Source organism: Lutra lutra, chromosome 11 (assembly GCF_902655055.1).
Source record: "Lutra lutra chromosome 11, mLutLut1.2, whole genome shotgun sequence".
NCBI classification, from domain to species: Eukaryota; Metazoa; Chordata; class Mammalia; order Carnivora; family Mustelidae; genus Lutra; species Lutra lutra.
In genome coordinates, this window is record NC_062288.1 from 102354446 (window position 1) to 102370025 (window position 15580).

Below are 15580 nucleotides of genomic sequence, written 5' to 3' on the forward strand. Positions count from 1 at the left end.
ACATGTGGAAAAATCCAGACTTATATGAAACAAACATCAGAGTTTGTTTTTAAGTTTATTTTAAACAGTCAGTAACGAAGTTATTGAACAGTTCCCCACAGCTTTTGAAAATAGAATTAGATTTCTCACTGTGTACATTAAAGAACACTTACTGTGCAGAACATGGCCCACCCCGGGAAAGACATTATTAATTACAATAGAATCAAGCTTATTACTAGATTCTGACTCATTTTTTACAAGAGATTTTGAGGTTTTATAAGGCTAACCCTTGAGTCATTCATTCTGGGTGACCTCGTAATGAATACAATACTGCCTTATGGTTTTGGGGGGTGGGGGGGGACCTGTCACTTCAAAGACTAGTCACCTGAAATTAGGAGTATTTTATAGGGACACCGAGTTATTTCTAGCTTGGCTAGGGGCAAAAGCCACTCAGTAGAAATGAGTCCATACTGAGTTACTAGCAGATTCTCAGCCCGGTACTGGGCAGGAAGAGTATATAATCAAGGTGACCATATTTTCTAAACAAAACCCCCAGGGTTTTAGTATCACAGAGGATTTTTATGTCACTTATTGGTGCTAAGAGATAGTCTGGGAGGTATAATTTGGACCCCAGCTCTAGAAAATCTGGGAACAATTTAATAGGTTCCCGTGGATAAAAGGGAATATCTGAAATTAAAACTGTCCAAGGGGGACACCTGTGTGGCTCAGTCAGTGAAGTGTCTGCCTTCGGCTCAGGTCATGATCCTGGGGTCCTGGGATCGAGCTCCAAATCAGGCTCCCTGGTCCACTGTGAGCCTGTTTCTTCCTCTCCCTCTGCCAGCTGCTCCCCCTGCTTTTGCTCTCTCTCTCTGACAAGTAAATACATAAAGTCTTTTTAAAAAAAAAACGCAAAACTGTCCAAGGAAAACAAGCACACAAGTTCATTTGTTCAACAAAAACCACTTGGGGTTCAGCACAATGATGACAGGTGCATCAGTACCTAAAAAGAGCTCCCTGTTTGGTGACGGACGGATGTGGACACCAGCAATGAGAAGAGGATAAATCCAGAGACAAACCCAGTAGAGGGAAGGGGGCCTACGTCTTGCCTAGAGGGTTGGGGTGGGCAGAGAAGGTTTCTCAAAGCACGCTACTTGAACCCAACAGTGAAGGGTCAGCAGGAGTTTGCAAAGCAGACAAGGTTGGGGAAAGAACATTCCAGACAGGAATCAGAATGTCTGAAGCACGAGGGGGCAGAAAATTAAACAACACACTTTTAAATAATTCATAGAAATTACGAAATACTTCAAAAATGAATGATAAATAGAACGTATACAAAGTTTGCATTTTCCAGCTCAAATCACATTTAGATAGAAATTTAAATCCTTAAATGCACATATTAGAAAAAGAAGAAAGGGGGCGTCTGTGTGGCTCAGTGGGTTAAAGCCTCTGCCTTCAGCTCAGGTCATGATCTCAGGATTTCTGGGATCGAGCCCCACATCGGGCTCTCTGCTCAGCGGGGAGCCTGCTTCTCTCTCTCTCTCTGCCTGCCTCTCTGTCTGTCAAAAAAAAAATCTTTAAAAAAAAAGAAAAAGAAGAAAGGCTGAGAAATCAGTAATCTAAATGACCATTTCAAGAAATTAGAAAAAGAACAACAAATTAACCCCCGCCAAATGCAGAAGCAATGAAACCATAAAGATAAGAACAGAAAACAAGTGTTCGTAGATAGGATGGCAAAGCCAAAGTTGGTCATTGAATAAACCAACAAAATCAATAAGCCATTAGCAAGAGTGATCAAGAGAAAAAGAGAGAAGGTACATATGGATAATATGAAGGCTGACAAGTGAGGGGTCCCTGGTGGGCTCAGTCCGTAGATCTCAGGGGTGGGCTCAAGCTGCACATCGGGCGTGGAGCTTACTTAAAAAAAGGCGGGGAGGGGATGACAAATGAGAGAATACTTTAGGTCCCAGAGACACCAAAGAGGTTTAAGAGGAATATTACGAACAACTCAATGCCAAGACATCTGAAACATTAGATGGAATTTTCAAGGAATTGTCGAATTCCCTGAAAAACATAATTTATTAAAACTGACCAAGAAGAAATAGAAAATTGAATATTTTCATATCTATTAAATAGACTCCTGAACTGGAAATGTTCCCAGAAGGAAAACTTGAGGTTCAGATGGCTTCACTGGAGAATTCTTCCAAATATAAGGAAGAACTAATAGCAAACACATATACGGTCTTCCAGAGAGTTAGAAAAGTGGGGGACACTCCCTAACATATTTTATGAGGCCGATGTAACACTGACATTTAAACCCGACAAGGTAAGAATGGACTAGTAGAAGCCAATCTTTCTTATGACCTAGATGCATCTGAGAATATCTAAATGAATAAAATATCGTGACCAATCAGATTTATTCCAGGAACAAATCAAGGTTGATTTACCATTGATCAATAGAATTCATCACATTAATAGAATAAGGGAGGAGAATCACACAACCATTTTCATGGACGCAGAAACAGCATTTGAAAAACTCAACGTCTCTTCATGGTGTAGAAACACTTAGCATAATACTCATGGGCAGTGTAGTTTCTTATGGCTGCTGTAACAAAGAGCCTCAGACTTGGGGGCTTAAAACAACCCACATTTATTATTTTATACTTCTGTAGCCTGGAGATCCAAAATCAGTTTCACTGTGCTGACCTGAAGGTATCCCCAGGCCCCAGAGAAAGAATCCATTCCTCGCCCCTTCTAGCTTCTGGTGGCTGCCGAGCATTCCTTGGTTTGTGGCTGCCTCCCTCCAGTCTTGGCCTCCAAGTCATATTTCCTTCTCCTATTTTGTCCGTGTCAAGTCTTCTTCTGTCTCCCTCTTGTAAGTACACTTGCGATTGCATTCAGGGCCACTCAGATTATCTAGCATAATCTCCCAGTTCAAGACCTTAACTTAATCACCTCTGCCAAGACATTTTTTTCCCCATATAACATAACATTTATAGGATTCGAGGATTAGGACTTGATATCTTTGAGGGCCATTACTCAGCCCTCCGTGGAAGGTAATGTTATTAACCTGATAAAGGGGGTTAGAAGATTTTCATAGTAAGCATCACATTTAATGAGATACTGGAAGTTTTTCCTTTGAGACTGGGAAAGAGGAAAGGACCTCCACGGTTACCACTTTTATTCGACTGTGTTTCCAAGGTCCTGGCTAGTACAGTAAGGAGAAAGAAAAAAAGAAAAAGCACAGATAATAAGGAAAAAATAAGATTGCCATTAATCACAGTTGATAGTATTGTGTGTGCGGAAAATCCAAAAGAATATACAGATGAGGACGCCTGAGTGGCTCAGTCGGTTACACATCTGCCTTTGGCTCGGGTCATGATCTCAGGGATCAAGCTCCGCGTTGGGCTCCTTGCTCAGTGGGGACCCTGCTTCTCCCTGCGCCTGTTGCTCCCTCTGCTTGTGCTAACTTTTTCTCTCTCTCTGACAAATAAATGAATAAAATCTTTAAAAAAGAATATATGGAAGAATCACCAGAATTAAGTGAATTTTCCAGATCACTGGATACAAGATGACAAGACAAAAATCAATTCTATTTCCATATGACAGAAATTTAAAAGGTAGAAAAACCATGAACAGTGCTATTCCAATATCATACAAAAAACCAACTACTGAAGAATAAAAATAAAGATGTATAATCTCTTCAGAAACCTATAAACCATCACTGAGAAAAACTAAAGACCTAAAAAGTAGTGGGATATACTAAGTTAGTAGAATGAAGGGCTGAGAAAAGCAACAATAACTGTTCTCCACCCATCTTTATAAATTTGAATAATCTCAACCAAAAATCACATAATCTTTTTGTGGATATTGACACATTGATTCCAAAATTTTTATGGGCATGCAGAAGGCCAGGAATAGTAATACACTCGTGAAAGAGAACAGAGCTGGGTGAACTGTACCACTAGAGATGGCATGTACAGTAATCAGATGGGGTGGTAATGATGGGCGAGAAATTATGTGGATCTGTGGAGCAAAAGAGAGAGTCCAGAAACAGATCTACACATATGTGGGGACCTGATTTATGACAAACTTGGTGCACAGAGTAGTGAGGGAAAGAATGGCTTTTCCAACGTGCGAGGCTGGGTTAGTTGGATAAACCATGTAGAAAAAGGTCTACACTCTCATCCCGTACATGAAAATCAATTCCTGGTAGACCGTAGCTCTGAATGTAAAATAAGTAAATAAATAAATAAAACAATATGTTTCTGGAAGAAACCTGAAAAGCATATCTTTGTGATCCGATGAAAATGTAATGATTTACTCACGAGAATGCAGAAAGCATGAAACATAAAGGGGGATACTGATAAATCAGACCATCGCGGTTAAGAATGCAGTTCATCAAAAGACGGCTTTACGAAAGCTGAAGGTCAAAGAGAAGATATTTGCAATGCATGTAATTAACAAAGGACTTGTATCCAAATATAAAAGTAATGCCTACAAATCAGTGAGAATAAAGACAGACAACCCCACAGAAAAGTGGGAGTGGAGCAGGCATTTCACAAAAGACACTGCCCAAATGGCCAATAAATTGGTAGATACAACCATCCAGGAAAATTGTATGTCATTAACTACTGAAACAGAACGATTGCATAGCTGTGATCTAATTGTGCTTCTAACAGAAGTGCGTGTACGAGTTCATCAAAGACAGGCACAAGTGTTTTCTTAGCTGCTTTTTCGTAATAGCACCAAGCTGGCAACAACTTAAACTTTAACAGGAATTTAGATAAATAATGAATATTCATCTAGCAAAATACCATACAGCTATAGAAGGCAACAAACCCTTCTTACACACGCTAGTGTGGAAGGATATCACAAACAATAAAGGGAGGCAGATACGTAAAATCCGAAAATAGGACACAGACAGGGTCAGAAGTTAGAAGAGCAGTTGCTTTGGAGAGAGGATGTTAACAACTGGGAGGAGGTACAGTTGTGGGTTTTGGGTTACTGGTAATGATGTTTCTTCTTTTTGTTTATAAAGGAAGTTCTAAACATAATCTAACTTTTTATTTCAAAAAGTCTCAAATCTATAGGAAAGTTATAAAAATGGTACAATGAAAATTTTAATACCCTACCGGGGTTACCAGTTGCTAACATTTTGCCACATTTGCTGTGTGTGTGTGTGTGTGTGTGTGTGTCTGGGGGTTTTTGTCCTGACTCCTCTAGACTAGAGTCTAAGAACAAAGGCATTCTACCTAATCACAACACACACGGGAGGCTTGTCAATCTTGCGATCCAGGGTTTATTACGCAACACATAGTCTATATTTCTCAATTCTCCCAATAACATCATCCTTAGCTGCCTTTTCTTTCCAACATAGGGTGCAGCGAAGGCTCGCGCACTCTATGTGGTGGTCCGTGAGTTTAGATTGCTTCGATCCAGTCTTCTGTGTTCTTTTGTGAAATTGACAGCTTTGAAGAGTCCCCCTCGGGTGATTGGCAGAATGGTCCCTGCGATCAGCTTTCGCAAGATAGCATGGCTGGATCTCGCCAAGAGTATGTAAAGTCCACGAAGAGGCCCAAGGATGTGTTAACAGTTAGGATAGTGGTTTACTTTTGGAGAGAAGGATTTGTCTGATCGTTTCCTCATTATTTGAAGTTCAATATTTTGGCAAAATGACTACGTAGGTGATACTATGTCCTTCTCATGTTTATGTTATATTTATGTCTATGTGTTACATATGTGTGTGTGTGTGTATATGTATATGTGTGTGTGTGTGTATATATATATATATACATATATATATGTATATATTTACCTTATGTCCATGCGTCATAGCTAAAGGCAATGATGTCACTTGGCCCCACTACTGATGAAGCTGAATTTGATGATTCAGTTAAAATGATGGTTGACAAATTTTTCTGTATCCTGTTTCCCAACAATCCTCACCTTGCAAAGTTAGCATCCTTTAATCATTCTTACCAAGATCCATTATTACACTGATGGTTATAAAATGGTTATTATTTGATATTTCTATCAGTCCTTTTACATTGATTAGTTGTCTTTTTTGGAAAGAACAGCTTTCCTTTCTCCACCTAAAATTTTTAAAAAACCCTATTCATGGATTCTTTCATGAGCTATCACACATTCCTATCTTTGTTCGGATGCTCAAATTGTTCCAAATTGAGCTAGCACGAGGCCTTTTCACGTGAGCCCTGCGTTCTGTTGACTTGTACTGACTAGTTGGGACCTTCTCGAACTTTGTGGCATGAGATGTTGCATTGTTCACTTGTTGGGTTTCCTGCCTGGCCCTGGAATCATCCATTTCTCCAAGAGTTCCTGGTTCCTTTTAATGATATTTAGTAACCACAATACGAGCATTAGGAGTGCTCATTGCTGCCATGTCATTTCCAGCCATTTTTGGCGGGGGGTGTCAGGAAATGCTTGTGTGCACATCCGTGTGTATCACACTTGACAATTCCAGTCCCTCTCTAGGGGGAATTCCAGTTCCTTGCCTTCCTCCACTCCACATTAGTATCCCCCACCCCCCACAGTTAGAGCCCTGGTTCCCCCAAATATCAATATATTTACTCATTTGCTCAAAAACAGATTTTGGAAGTTATACCAAACAACTTACCAAGTGAAGTTCAATGTCTCGTTGTAGTTCAAAAACTCTCTCTCTATATAGCAGTGAGAATTGTTCTTTTTTTTTTTTTGGTCATGTTATCAATATGACGTACCACTAGGCTTTTGGGTTTTGTTTATATTTGTTTTTAGGTTTATCCCCTCCTACTTATTGTGGGTTTTTTGTTTTTGTTTTTGTTTTTGAAATGTAAAACATTAAAATGATTCACAAGTCAAGGCATTATGACCATGTCCACTCAGGGAAGAGCCAGAGAAATGAAAGCATATATCCAAAGATTTGCCCATGAATGTGTATCAGAAGCTTTATGATAGCCAGACACTGGAAGTAACACAAAAGACCAGAATAGGTGAGTGGTGAGTGTTAACAGAGCCCTACCATAGAACAGTACCCAGCAAGGGAAAGAAATGAACTATTGACACACGTGACCACAGGGACAAATCCCAAAGCATTTCTGCTGAGTGAAAGGAGCTAGACAAAAAAGTTCATAAAGTGTAATTCCACTTTTATCCTAGAAAATGCAAAATAAGCTAGCGGAGCAGAAGGCAACCGGAGAGAGCTTTGTTCTGCTTGTTCCTGCCGGCGCAGCCCTAGGGATGATCCTTTCCACACGGACAATATGGGTTCCGGTTGCTGGCTTTCTTTGGGCGCTCCTGAACCAGGCTGATGGGCAGGGCTCCCCCGGGAGACGCCCCCGGAGCCCTGAGACCCCAGCACCCCATCCCGAGACACCAACACCCCTTACGGGCCAGTCTGAGCCCCCAACTCTCCGGAGCCTCCAGGCTTCTCCATCCTGATAACTGCAAGCTCCTCCCTGTTTCCCTCTCAGCTCCCGGGGTTAGAAGACTGCCTTGCCCTGCTCTTCTCTATCCTTGAGCGTCCTAAGGGGGACTGAACCAATTCCCCCCATCACGTTCTCTCCGTTGAAATGCCCAGTGTAGTTTCTGATTTCTGACTGTACCTTTCCCGGCAAATCTCTCCTGATGTGTGACTCACCTTTTCACTTTTTTTCTGGAGGCTTTTATTACAGAGAAGGTAGTTCATTTTAATGAACTCGAATGCGTCATTGATCCTTTATTCATGGGTTTTAGGCACGTGTCTTAAGGAAGACATCCGTTTATGCCAAGTTCCTTCAGGGTGTTTCTCTTATATTTTCTTCTAAAGGTTTAAAAGATTTGTCTTTTATATCCAAGTCTTCGATCCACTTGGGGATTATTTTGTGCACGGGTATCCAGCTGTCCTGGCGCCCATCCTTTCCAGCTCTCAGCCTGCCATGCCACCTCCCCCATAGAGCAAGTTTCTCTCTATGGATGGCTCCATTTCTGGAATCTTCAACCTGCTTTATTGGTCTTGTGTGTCTATCCTCGTGTCAGCACTACACTGCCTTGCAGCTTTATGATAAGTTTTCATATCTAATAGGGCTAGTTTTCATGTCTAGCTCGTTTTCTTTAGGAAAACCCTATCTGTCCCCAGCCCTTTCTCTTCCTGCATAACCTTTAGCACTAGAATGTCAAGCACTATGGTAATCCTGATTGGGATTTTGATTGGAATTGCATTAAATCTACAGATGAATTTGGGGAGCATTAACGTCTTTACCAAATTATTATTTTGTCCTATCCAAAAACATAGCATATTTCTTTGTTCACTTAGGTCTCCTTTAATGTCTTTCATGGAAACTTAAAAACGGTCTAAACAAAGGTTTGGGGGGCACCTGGGTGGCTCAGTTGGTTGGGCATCTGCCTTCGGCTCAGGTCGTGGCTCAGGGTCCTGGTCTGCTTTCTTCTGCACCTCCCCTCTGCTTGTGCGTTCACGTTCGCGCTCTCTCTCTCTCAAACGAATAAATAAAATCTTTTTAAAAAAAGGTTTTGTACAGTTTAAATTTGTTCCTAGGGATCCTGTATTTTTCTTACAATTGAAAATGACATCTTTTCAAATATTTTATTTCTAATTCTTCATTACTGGTGTACAGAAGTAGATTTGATTTTAATACCTTTATGTTTTATCCTGAAGTTTATTAAACTTGATAATTCAAATAATTTGTGGTTGTTTTCTAGTGGGATAATCACAGTATCCATGAATAATGGCTGTTTTATTTCTTCCATTCCATTCCCCTCCCCTTCTTTTGCCCTAACACACCATCTCTGGTTTTAGGTACAATCCTTTCCTTGTTTCTAGCTCTTGAGAGAAGGCTTCCAACATTGCCCCACTGAGTATCATGACTCGTGGAGTGGGGTCTTTGTTGTTGTATTGTTGTTGGCGCTCTCCTAATGGATTTTTTGAGTCTCTCTCTCTCTCACTTTTTTTTAACAAGAGAAATTTTAGTTTGGGGATTTCTCTGAATCCTTCCCTGACTTTTCCCTTCTCAGTAAGAGAGGAGAATGTTGCTAAGAGAGCCAGAAGACCAGCAAGGGAGAGCTGCTGGTAAGGGCGTAGTGTGGCCAGGAGCCAGCTCATCTCTGGCTATAAAGAGGGGCGCCCCAACTTGGAGGAAAGGGGTGCCGAAGTTTAAAGGGGCAGACACCAAAACACCAGCGGTGTTTCTTTGGCTGATAGCGTCTCAGATAATCTGTATTTACTCCATACTTAAATGCCTTTGTGAAGTTTGCTATCTGTACGTCCATCCAACAAATTTATCATCTGCTAATTTTGATGCTTAATGTCATGGTGGGCGCTGTAGAAAATGGGGAGGTGTGCTTTTCATTTTTTCAACAAGGAGGGTTTATTACCTGTGGAATAAATGTAAGGCACTAGACTAGACTGGAAGAATGACAGGGAGATACTCCTCTTCCCCGGGGCTTTCCTTTGCAAGTCTCTGTGCCCTGCAGAGTGCTGGTTTCCCCGACACACACAAGCCAGGCACTCTCACAGACTCTTGTGGCCCTCTGGGCGGGTGTCTTTTCTCTATGCTTTTGAAGTCAATGGTCTTTTGATTTTGGTGGTGTGTTGGCCAGGGGCCAGCCAAGTTCATTCGCTGGGGCTGCAGTGCTGGGCCTCAGGGCAAGGGTCCGTCCAGCAGAGGCATCTCAGGCCCTGGTTCTCGCACACAGTCCCTGCTGCTCCTCTCCAGCTGGGCTGACCTTCTGGTGGGAGGCTCCTTGGGACAGTTGGGACAGCTTCTTGGGTCCCAGAATGGGGGGTTGAGACCTCTCCAGCTAAATAATTCCCGTAATTTGTCTGGGTTCAGTCAGGACCCTGCCGAAGGTCAGGAGGTGGTGGTGGCGAGAACACAGAGCAGGGGGAGATGAGCAAAGAAGCCCGGGACCCATCCAGCAGTGTGGGGGATGAGGGTGGGAGGGAGGGTGCAGAAGCCATGGTGCAAGGAGCCGGAGCTTGCTGAGGACCACCAGGAAGGCAGAAGTGGTCCAGCTCTTAACAGTGAGTTTCCAAGCAGCACCTTCAAAGTGGGCCTAAGAAAAACCAGGCTGCAAGATTATGAGCAAAGAAGTTTCTGGGAGCTAAAGTTAGGTGGGTGGGCAGATCTCTGTGGGGGGGAGGAATAGGGCCAAAAGGCGCTCATTTCCTAAAGGGAAACTTTCTAGAATTCAATAGAAATTTTAGTGCACAGGGGAGCTGGGTGTTGCAGTTCAGGTGAAAAGGTATTTATTAGATACCTAGCAAAGTAGGGGGTATAGCTCAGGGGCAGAGCATTTGACTGCAGATCAAGAGGTCCCTGGTTCAAATCCAGGTGCCCCCTGACTCAAGCTAACTTTTAGTACCTACACCAAATGGTACCTTCAGCCTGGCCCTTGATGTTTAGCAGACTGGGACAAAGGAAAGTCCCAGAACCAGGAATGTGGTTCAAGCCATGATCATGTTGTGTTGTTAAGATGATATAGGGACTCAAGGTGTCTGAGCAGGAGAATTACCAGGGAACATGGAGAAACACATCCATTTCCCAGGCCCCCAGTCCAGAGAGTCTGGTTTACTGGCCTGAGCTGGGGCCTGAGGAGCTTGATTTCTCAATGACACCCTCCTCCTTCCTTTTCATCCACCCACATCACAGAAACACTAGATAATTCTTCTGGTCTGCACCATTTAGCAACTGCTGTTCTGGAGCATTCTAAATGCCTTTCTAGGGTAACATCGGGGCATTTAGACGTCTTGGTCCTACACTAGGGGGAGGGAAAGCTGCATGGTTGCCAGGTGGAAGGAGGTTGGAGCCAGGGAAGGAGGAGATGGGCAGGAATGGATCCGGTCTGCGGTGGAGCTGGTCTCATGGGCTGACCAAAGATAAACAGACATGTTGATGGGGTGACACAGGTGCTTAGGAGCCAGCTAGAACTGGGACACAAGAGGAGACAGGGGGTCTACCTACAGATCAAGTGGTCTCTCATTCAATCTACATGACTCCTACCCTATTCAGGTTTTTACTTCTGAAGGACTGCCTTTCCACCACTGGGTCTTGTGAACTTGAGTTTTCCTACAAGGAGAGAAGGGAGCTCGGATGGTAGAGATCTTTGCCAGAGAGCCTCTCCAGCTTCTTGTGGCTGCAGGTGAACTTCTCCAGGACTGACCGAGACCCCCTGTTAACACTTACCCTTAGAGCCTTGCAGATGTCACCACACAGGGCCACCTCCGTGGCAGGGAGAATGGAACTTCGACTCCTTCTGCATGCACTCCATCCCTGCTGAGCACAGGACTGTGCCCACAGCAGACCCCTAGGGCTCCAGTCGCTCTGCCCTGAGCTGCCTTTGCAGGGAGTGCGTGCACAGAGCAAGGGGCCTTAAGGAAAGGCAGCGAGGGGGCTCTTCGGGGAGCACGCTGACTGCCAGGAGCTGGCTTCTGCCTTCGAAGGGTTGTAAGCCACTTCGCTCATGAGGCTCTGTGACACCCTGGGGCTACTTCTCTGCCCCCTGCATCCATACAGGGACCCCGGGAATGCACTGTGGGATATCTGCTTTCCACGCACCTGTCTCTGCTACTCAGATGGAAAGTCCCCACCAGGGTGAGTACGCCGCAGCATGTTTTCTCAGGAAGATGAACAAGGTGACCCGGTTAGGGAGCTCTTTAATGCTGGCTGGTGGAATTTCGGAGGCAAACTGGAAAGGCAGTGGTTTCAGTTCTGTTCTAATTAGTGCTCAGTTATGCTCTGTGCCGGCATCTAGATGGTGGACCAGTTGTCCCTCGAAGGCATTCACATTTCAGGTCAATATTCCCACGTCATGATCACATGGCGGCAGTGTTTCTCGCCCAGTCATTCCTGCAAGCTGTATCAGACTTCAAGGTGTCAATTTACTGCTCTGTTTCATTCCACTTGAAACTCTCATTCAGGACATCAGGAAACCTCTCACTCTATCTGACCTCTCCATAGACTCAAAGGCAACAGCTAAAAGCAAAAATCTAAAGCCAAGCCGGCATAATCCCTGGCAGGTCCCCCCACCCTGCGCCAAACAAGGAAATGATAATAGTCAGTAATAATATCATTGTAGCTACAATCTGCTTAGTCACATAAAATATTACCCTAAGAGACAAATACCATTAAGTGGTAAGGGGTAAGGCGGTTACTTTGCATGTTTTGAAGACTGTGGACGGAAGCTGGCGCCTCCTCCAGGAAGCCTTCTTGGCTCTTGCAGAGAGGCAGGAAGGGGCAATCAGGGCAGGAGAAAGAGCTTACACAACGGTGGGACATAAAGTGCCCCCAGGGGTGTCCTAAGTGCCTGGGGACAAAGAGAAGGAGGGGTGGGCTGGAGCTCCAAGGGAAACAGGGGCCAGAGGTTGAAGGGCTTTATATTCAAGGCTCAGAATTTGGTTTTAGTCTACTGAAACCCTCCATTCTTTCTCAGCCCTGCAGACTTTTTTTTCCCACCTCTGCTCTCTGCAACCATTTTTATTTCTCATTGAGGTCAGGTCACTCTGCTCTGGTGGGAAAGGCACTGCATTGCACCACAGACCACTCTGCCCTTTCTCCTCCAGAAGAGAACCAGGTGGTACTATTTAATCAACATTATTTCCTGAAGGCCCAAGGCATAAACGTGTCTTTTCAAGGTAAGCCAGGAGTCTCTGGGAAGCTACATTCGTTGGATGAGGGCCCATGAGTGGGGCCAGGAGGGAAAGGAGGGAGTTTGCCACAAGGAACTCATCTTTCTGAGGCCGGAGTAGGCTTTGTCAAGGTTCCAAACTGTGTGGTTTTTATTTGTAAACTTTACAGATTCATGATGCAGGAGATGCAAAGTAGTGAGATATTCAGAACCGTTTGTGTGCATGTTAAGTCAGACTACATGAGGGGCACTCAGAATTGAAGCAGACCTCTTGGTCTGCACTCTTACCCTAGAAGCCATGACTCAGTGTCTCATTGTTCTTTTGCTTTTCCTTTGTTCTCAGTGTGCCTCCCAGCTCACCAGCAGGCATGTTCCTTTGCTAGGCAGCCTCCTTACCTGCCCTCCCCTCCACACCCCCGACCCCCCACCCTGTGTCCCTATCCTGGCCTTCAGCAGGCCCTCCTCATCCCTGATATCCCCATCAGCCAGGAGGGACTGGGGGTGGGGAAGCTAGAGTTGCTTTCTTGGAGTTCATTTTGGCTCTTGGGGTAGCTAGGGAGTGATTAAAGGTTGTGGAAAATCTTAGATATTCCAAGAAAACTAAGCAGTTGAAACAGAGGTTATCACTAACTCCAGGAAAAACAAAAAGTTTTACCAGAATTCTTAGTTCCACTTAGCACTATGAAAACTATTAACTAGTAACAGTGAAAATATTAAACATAGAAACATAGAAAGTTATTTAACCAAAAGTTGAGATATAGTTATAACAGAAAATTGAGAAAGGAAGGAGACATATAAGTTATAATCTTCATCATAAAAGTAAGACAATTGGTGTTGAAACTTGATTAAGTTAGATGTTGCATATTATGAGATATTTATATTATTTGAAATCATGGCAGCAAAGAGACTAAAAGAAACAGACAAAACAGTAAAGGGTGGTTGCCTCCGGGTAGCAGGAGGGAGATACAAAGAATTGAGTTTTTTGTGGAAAGCTTTAAAAACACTATCTGACTTAAAAATAATTGCATAAGATACTTCAATAAGGGGCGCCTGGGTGGCTCAGTAGGTTAAGCCTCTGCCTTGGGCTCAGGTCATGGTCCCAGGGTCCTGGGATCGAGCCCCATATCGGGCCCACTTCTCTGCCTGACTCTTTGCCTACTTGTGATCTCTGTCTGTCAAATAAATAAATAAATAAACTCTTAAAAAAAAGATACTTCAATAAAAGCACAAAATATAATATTAAAAACATCCATGTTCTGTGGGTGGAAGTGTAGCTCAGGATAGAGCTTTTCCTTGTAGCTCAGGAGTTCTCTGGCTCTGTGTAGTTCTCATGTCTCCATGATTTTCTAGGACAACTCCTTGGTCCAGGTCAGGGACTGGAAATTTCACTAACCTCCCCAGCTGCCCCCCCACCCTCCAGGTTTGGTGAATAAGCACGCACACTCGAGAGACATCTTCAGATGTAAGTACTGCATGTGTCTCCAAAGATGATAGGCAGCATCTCTTCAAGTTGCCATTTTGTGGTGTAGAATAAGAGAAACTCAGACAAGTGAATCTTAAAAGCCCTTCCAGTAGTTAAAGTCAATACTCCTTCTGGCTGCTGCTGTCATCACAGACTGAAGAACAGGGGGAGATGCAGGCGTGTGGAGGGGAGAGGCTGGGGGATCTGGGGACTGGGCAAGGACCTTTCTGGGGTGAATTTGTGGAGGAATAAGTTGCTGGTTTGATCAACTCTCTGGAGACAAGTAGAAACTCCCCATGGGTTATAGGAGCTCTGGGTGTGACTATGAAGGTGAAAGGTGTTTATTAGACACCCATACAAAGCAGGGGGGTATAGCTCAGGGGTAGAGCATTTGACTGCAGATCAAGAGGTCCCTGGTTCAAATCCAGGTGCCCCCTGACCTATTGTTTTTCCTATTCACAGCTGTTGCCCATATTCCAATTTCCTTTCATCCACGCTAATTATGACCCTCCCTGAAATCAGAAGCCATGGGTCAGCCCTTGCACAAAGGCAATCTGGGTGGATTGCCCCTTACATGTTTGCCTATACCAATGCTCTGGATATCTCTCTTGGCATCTAGCTTTTTCTCCTTTCTCTTTATATCTAATTTCTTCCACTCTATTGGGTCTTCAAAGAGAAGGCAGAGACACATGCTGGGAATTATGCTGGGCTTTTCCAGAGCAGACCAGAGATCAGACAGTACTTCCCAGGGTCAGACAGTAAATGGTAACCTTAAATCATCGCCCTCTCCTCTCCTTCCCAGCAAAAACAGTTTGGCTCAGTGGAGACATGGTGAGACCTACAGAGACAAATCATAGCATCCGGGTTCTCTCCATGTATGATAGACATTTCCCTCTGGGGATCTGTTTTTTCCCACACCAGTGCCCACTCATGTACTTGCTTCAACCTTCTGGGTCTAAAGCCTGGCTTAGCTACTCAGACAAGGGTTGCTCCCAACTATTGGAGCTCTGCAACACTGTCTGATTTAGAGTCCATTTCTGTCTTCACTGAAGGGAGAAAAGTAAAGAGTGGGGGCCCTGATGGGGTGGGTAGTTTTGGAGAGAGCTGGCCAGGTCCTGGGCTAAATAAAAAAGGCAATGGGAAATGGATTGGGGGTTCTCCAAGCAGTCTCTCTCCTTTTCTCCTCACCAATAACCCACCAGGGACGGAGGCCTGGGAAGCCGCAGGGCTGAAGGAAGATGTCTTGCCATGAACCAGGTCTGGCAGTTTCCAGAAAGCCAGTCCTGGAAGGGGGCCATTTTTCAGAACTGAGTGTTATAAAACAGATGATGAAAGGTATTACTTATGTAATCTCTGCACCCTGGGGGTATAGCTCAGGGGTAGAGCATTTGACTGCAGATCAAGAGGTCCCTGGTTCAAATCCGGGTGCCCCCTTATTTATGTGTAAATTTGGATAGTCCTTCCCCCTGCTTCCCAGTTAAGGAGAAAGGGCCAGGAGGTTGTGCACGGATCATCCATCCA

At 44.1% G+C, this 15580-nt stretch overlaps 3 non-coding genes across 3 annotated transcripts; all 3 read left to right on the forward strand.

Annotated features, from left to right (window-relative positions):
• The first annotated feature begins 10241 nt into the window (after window positions 1-10241).
• Window positions 10242-10313, forward strand: TRNAC-GCA (transfer RNA cysteine (anticodon GCA)). The gene has a single exon. It is a non-coding gene; the product is annotated as a tRNA-Cys (tRNA).
• A 4111-nt stretch (window positions 10314-14424) lies between these two features.
• On the forward strand, window positions 14425-14496 carry TRNAC-GCA (transfer RNA cysteine (anticodon GCA)). Its single transcript has one exon. It is a non-coding gene; the product is annotated as a tRNA-Cys (tRNA).
• A 925-nt stretch (window positions 14497-15421) lies between these two features.
• Window positions 15422-15493, forward strand: TRNAC-GCA (transfer RNA cysteine (anticodon GCA)). Its single transcript has one exon. It is a non-coding gene; the product is annotated as a tRNA-Cys (tRNA).
• Window positions 15494-15580: the final 87 nt, after the last annotated feature.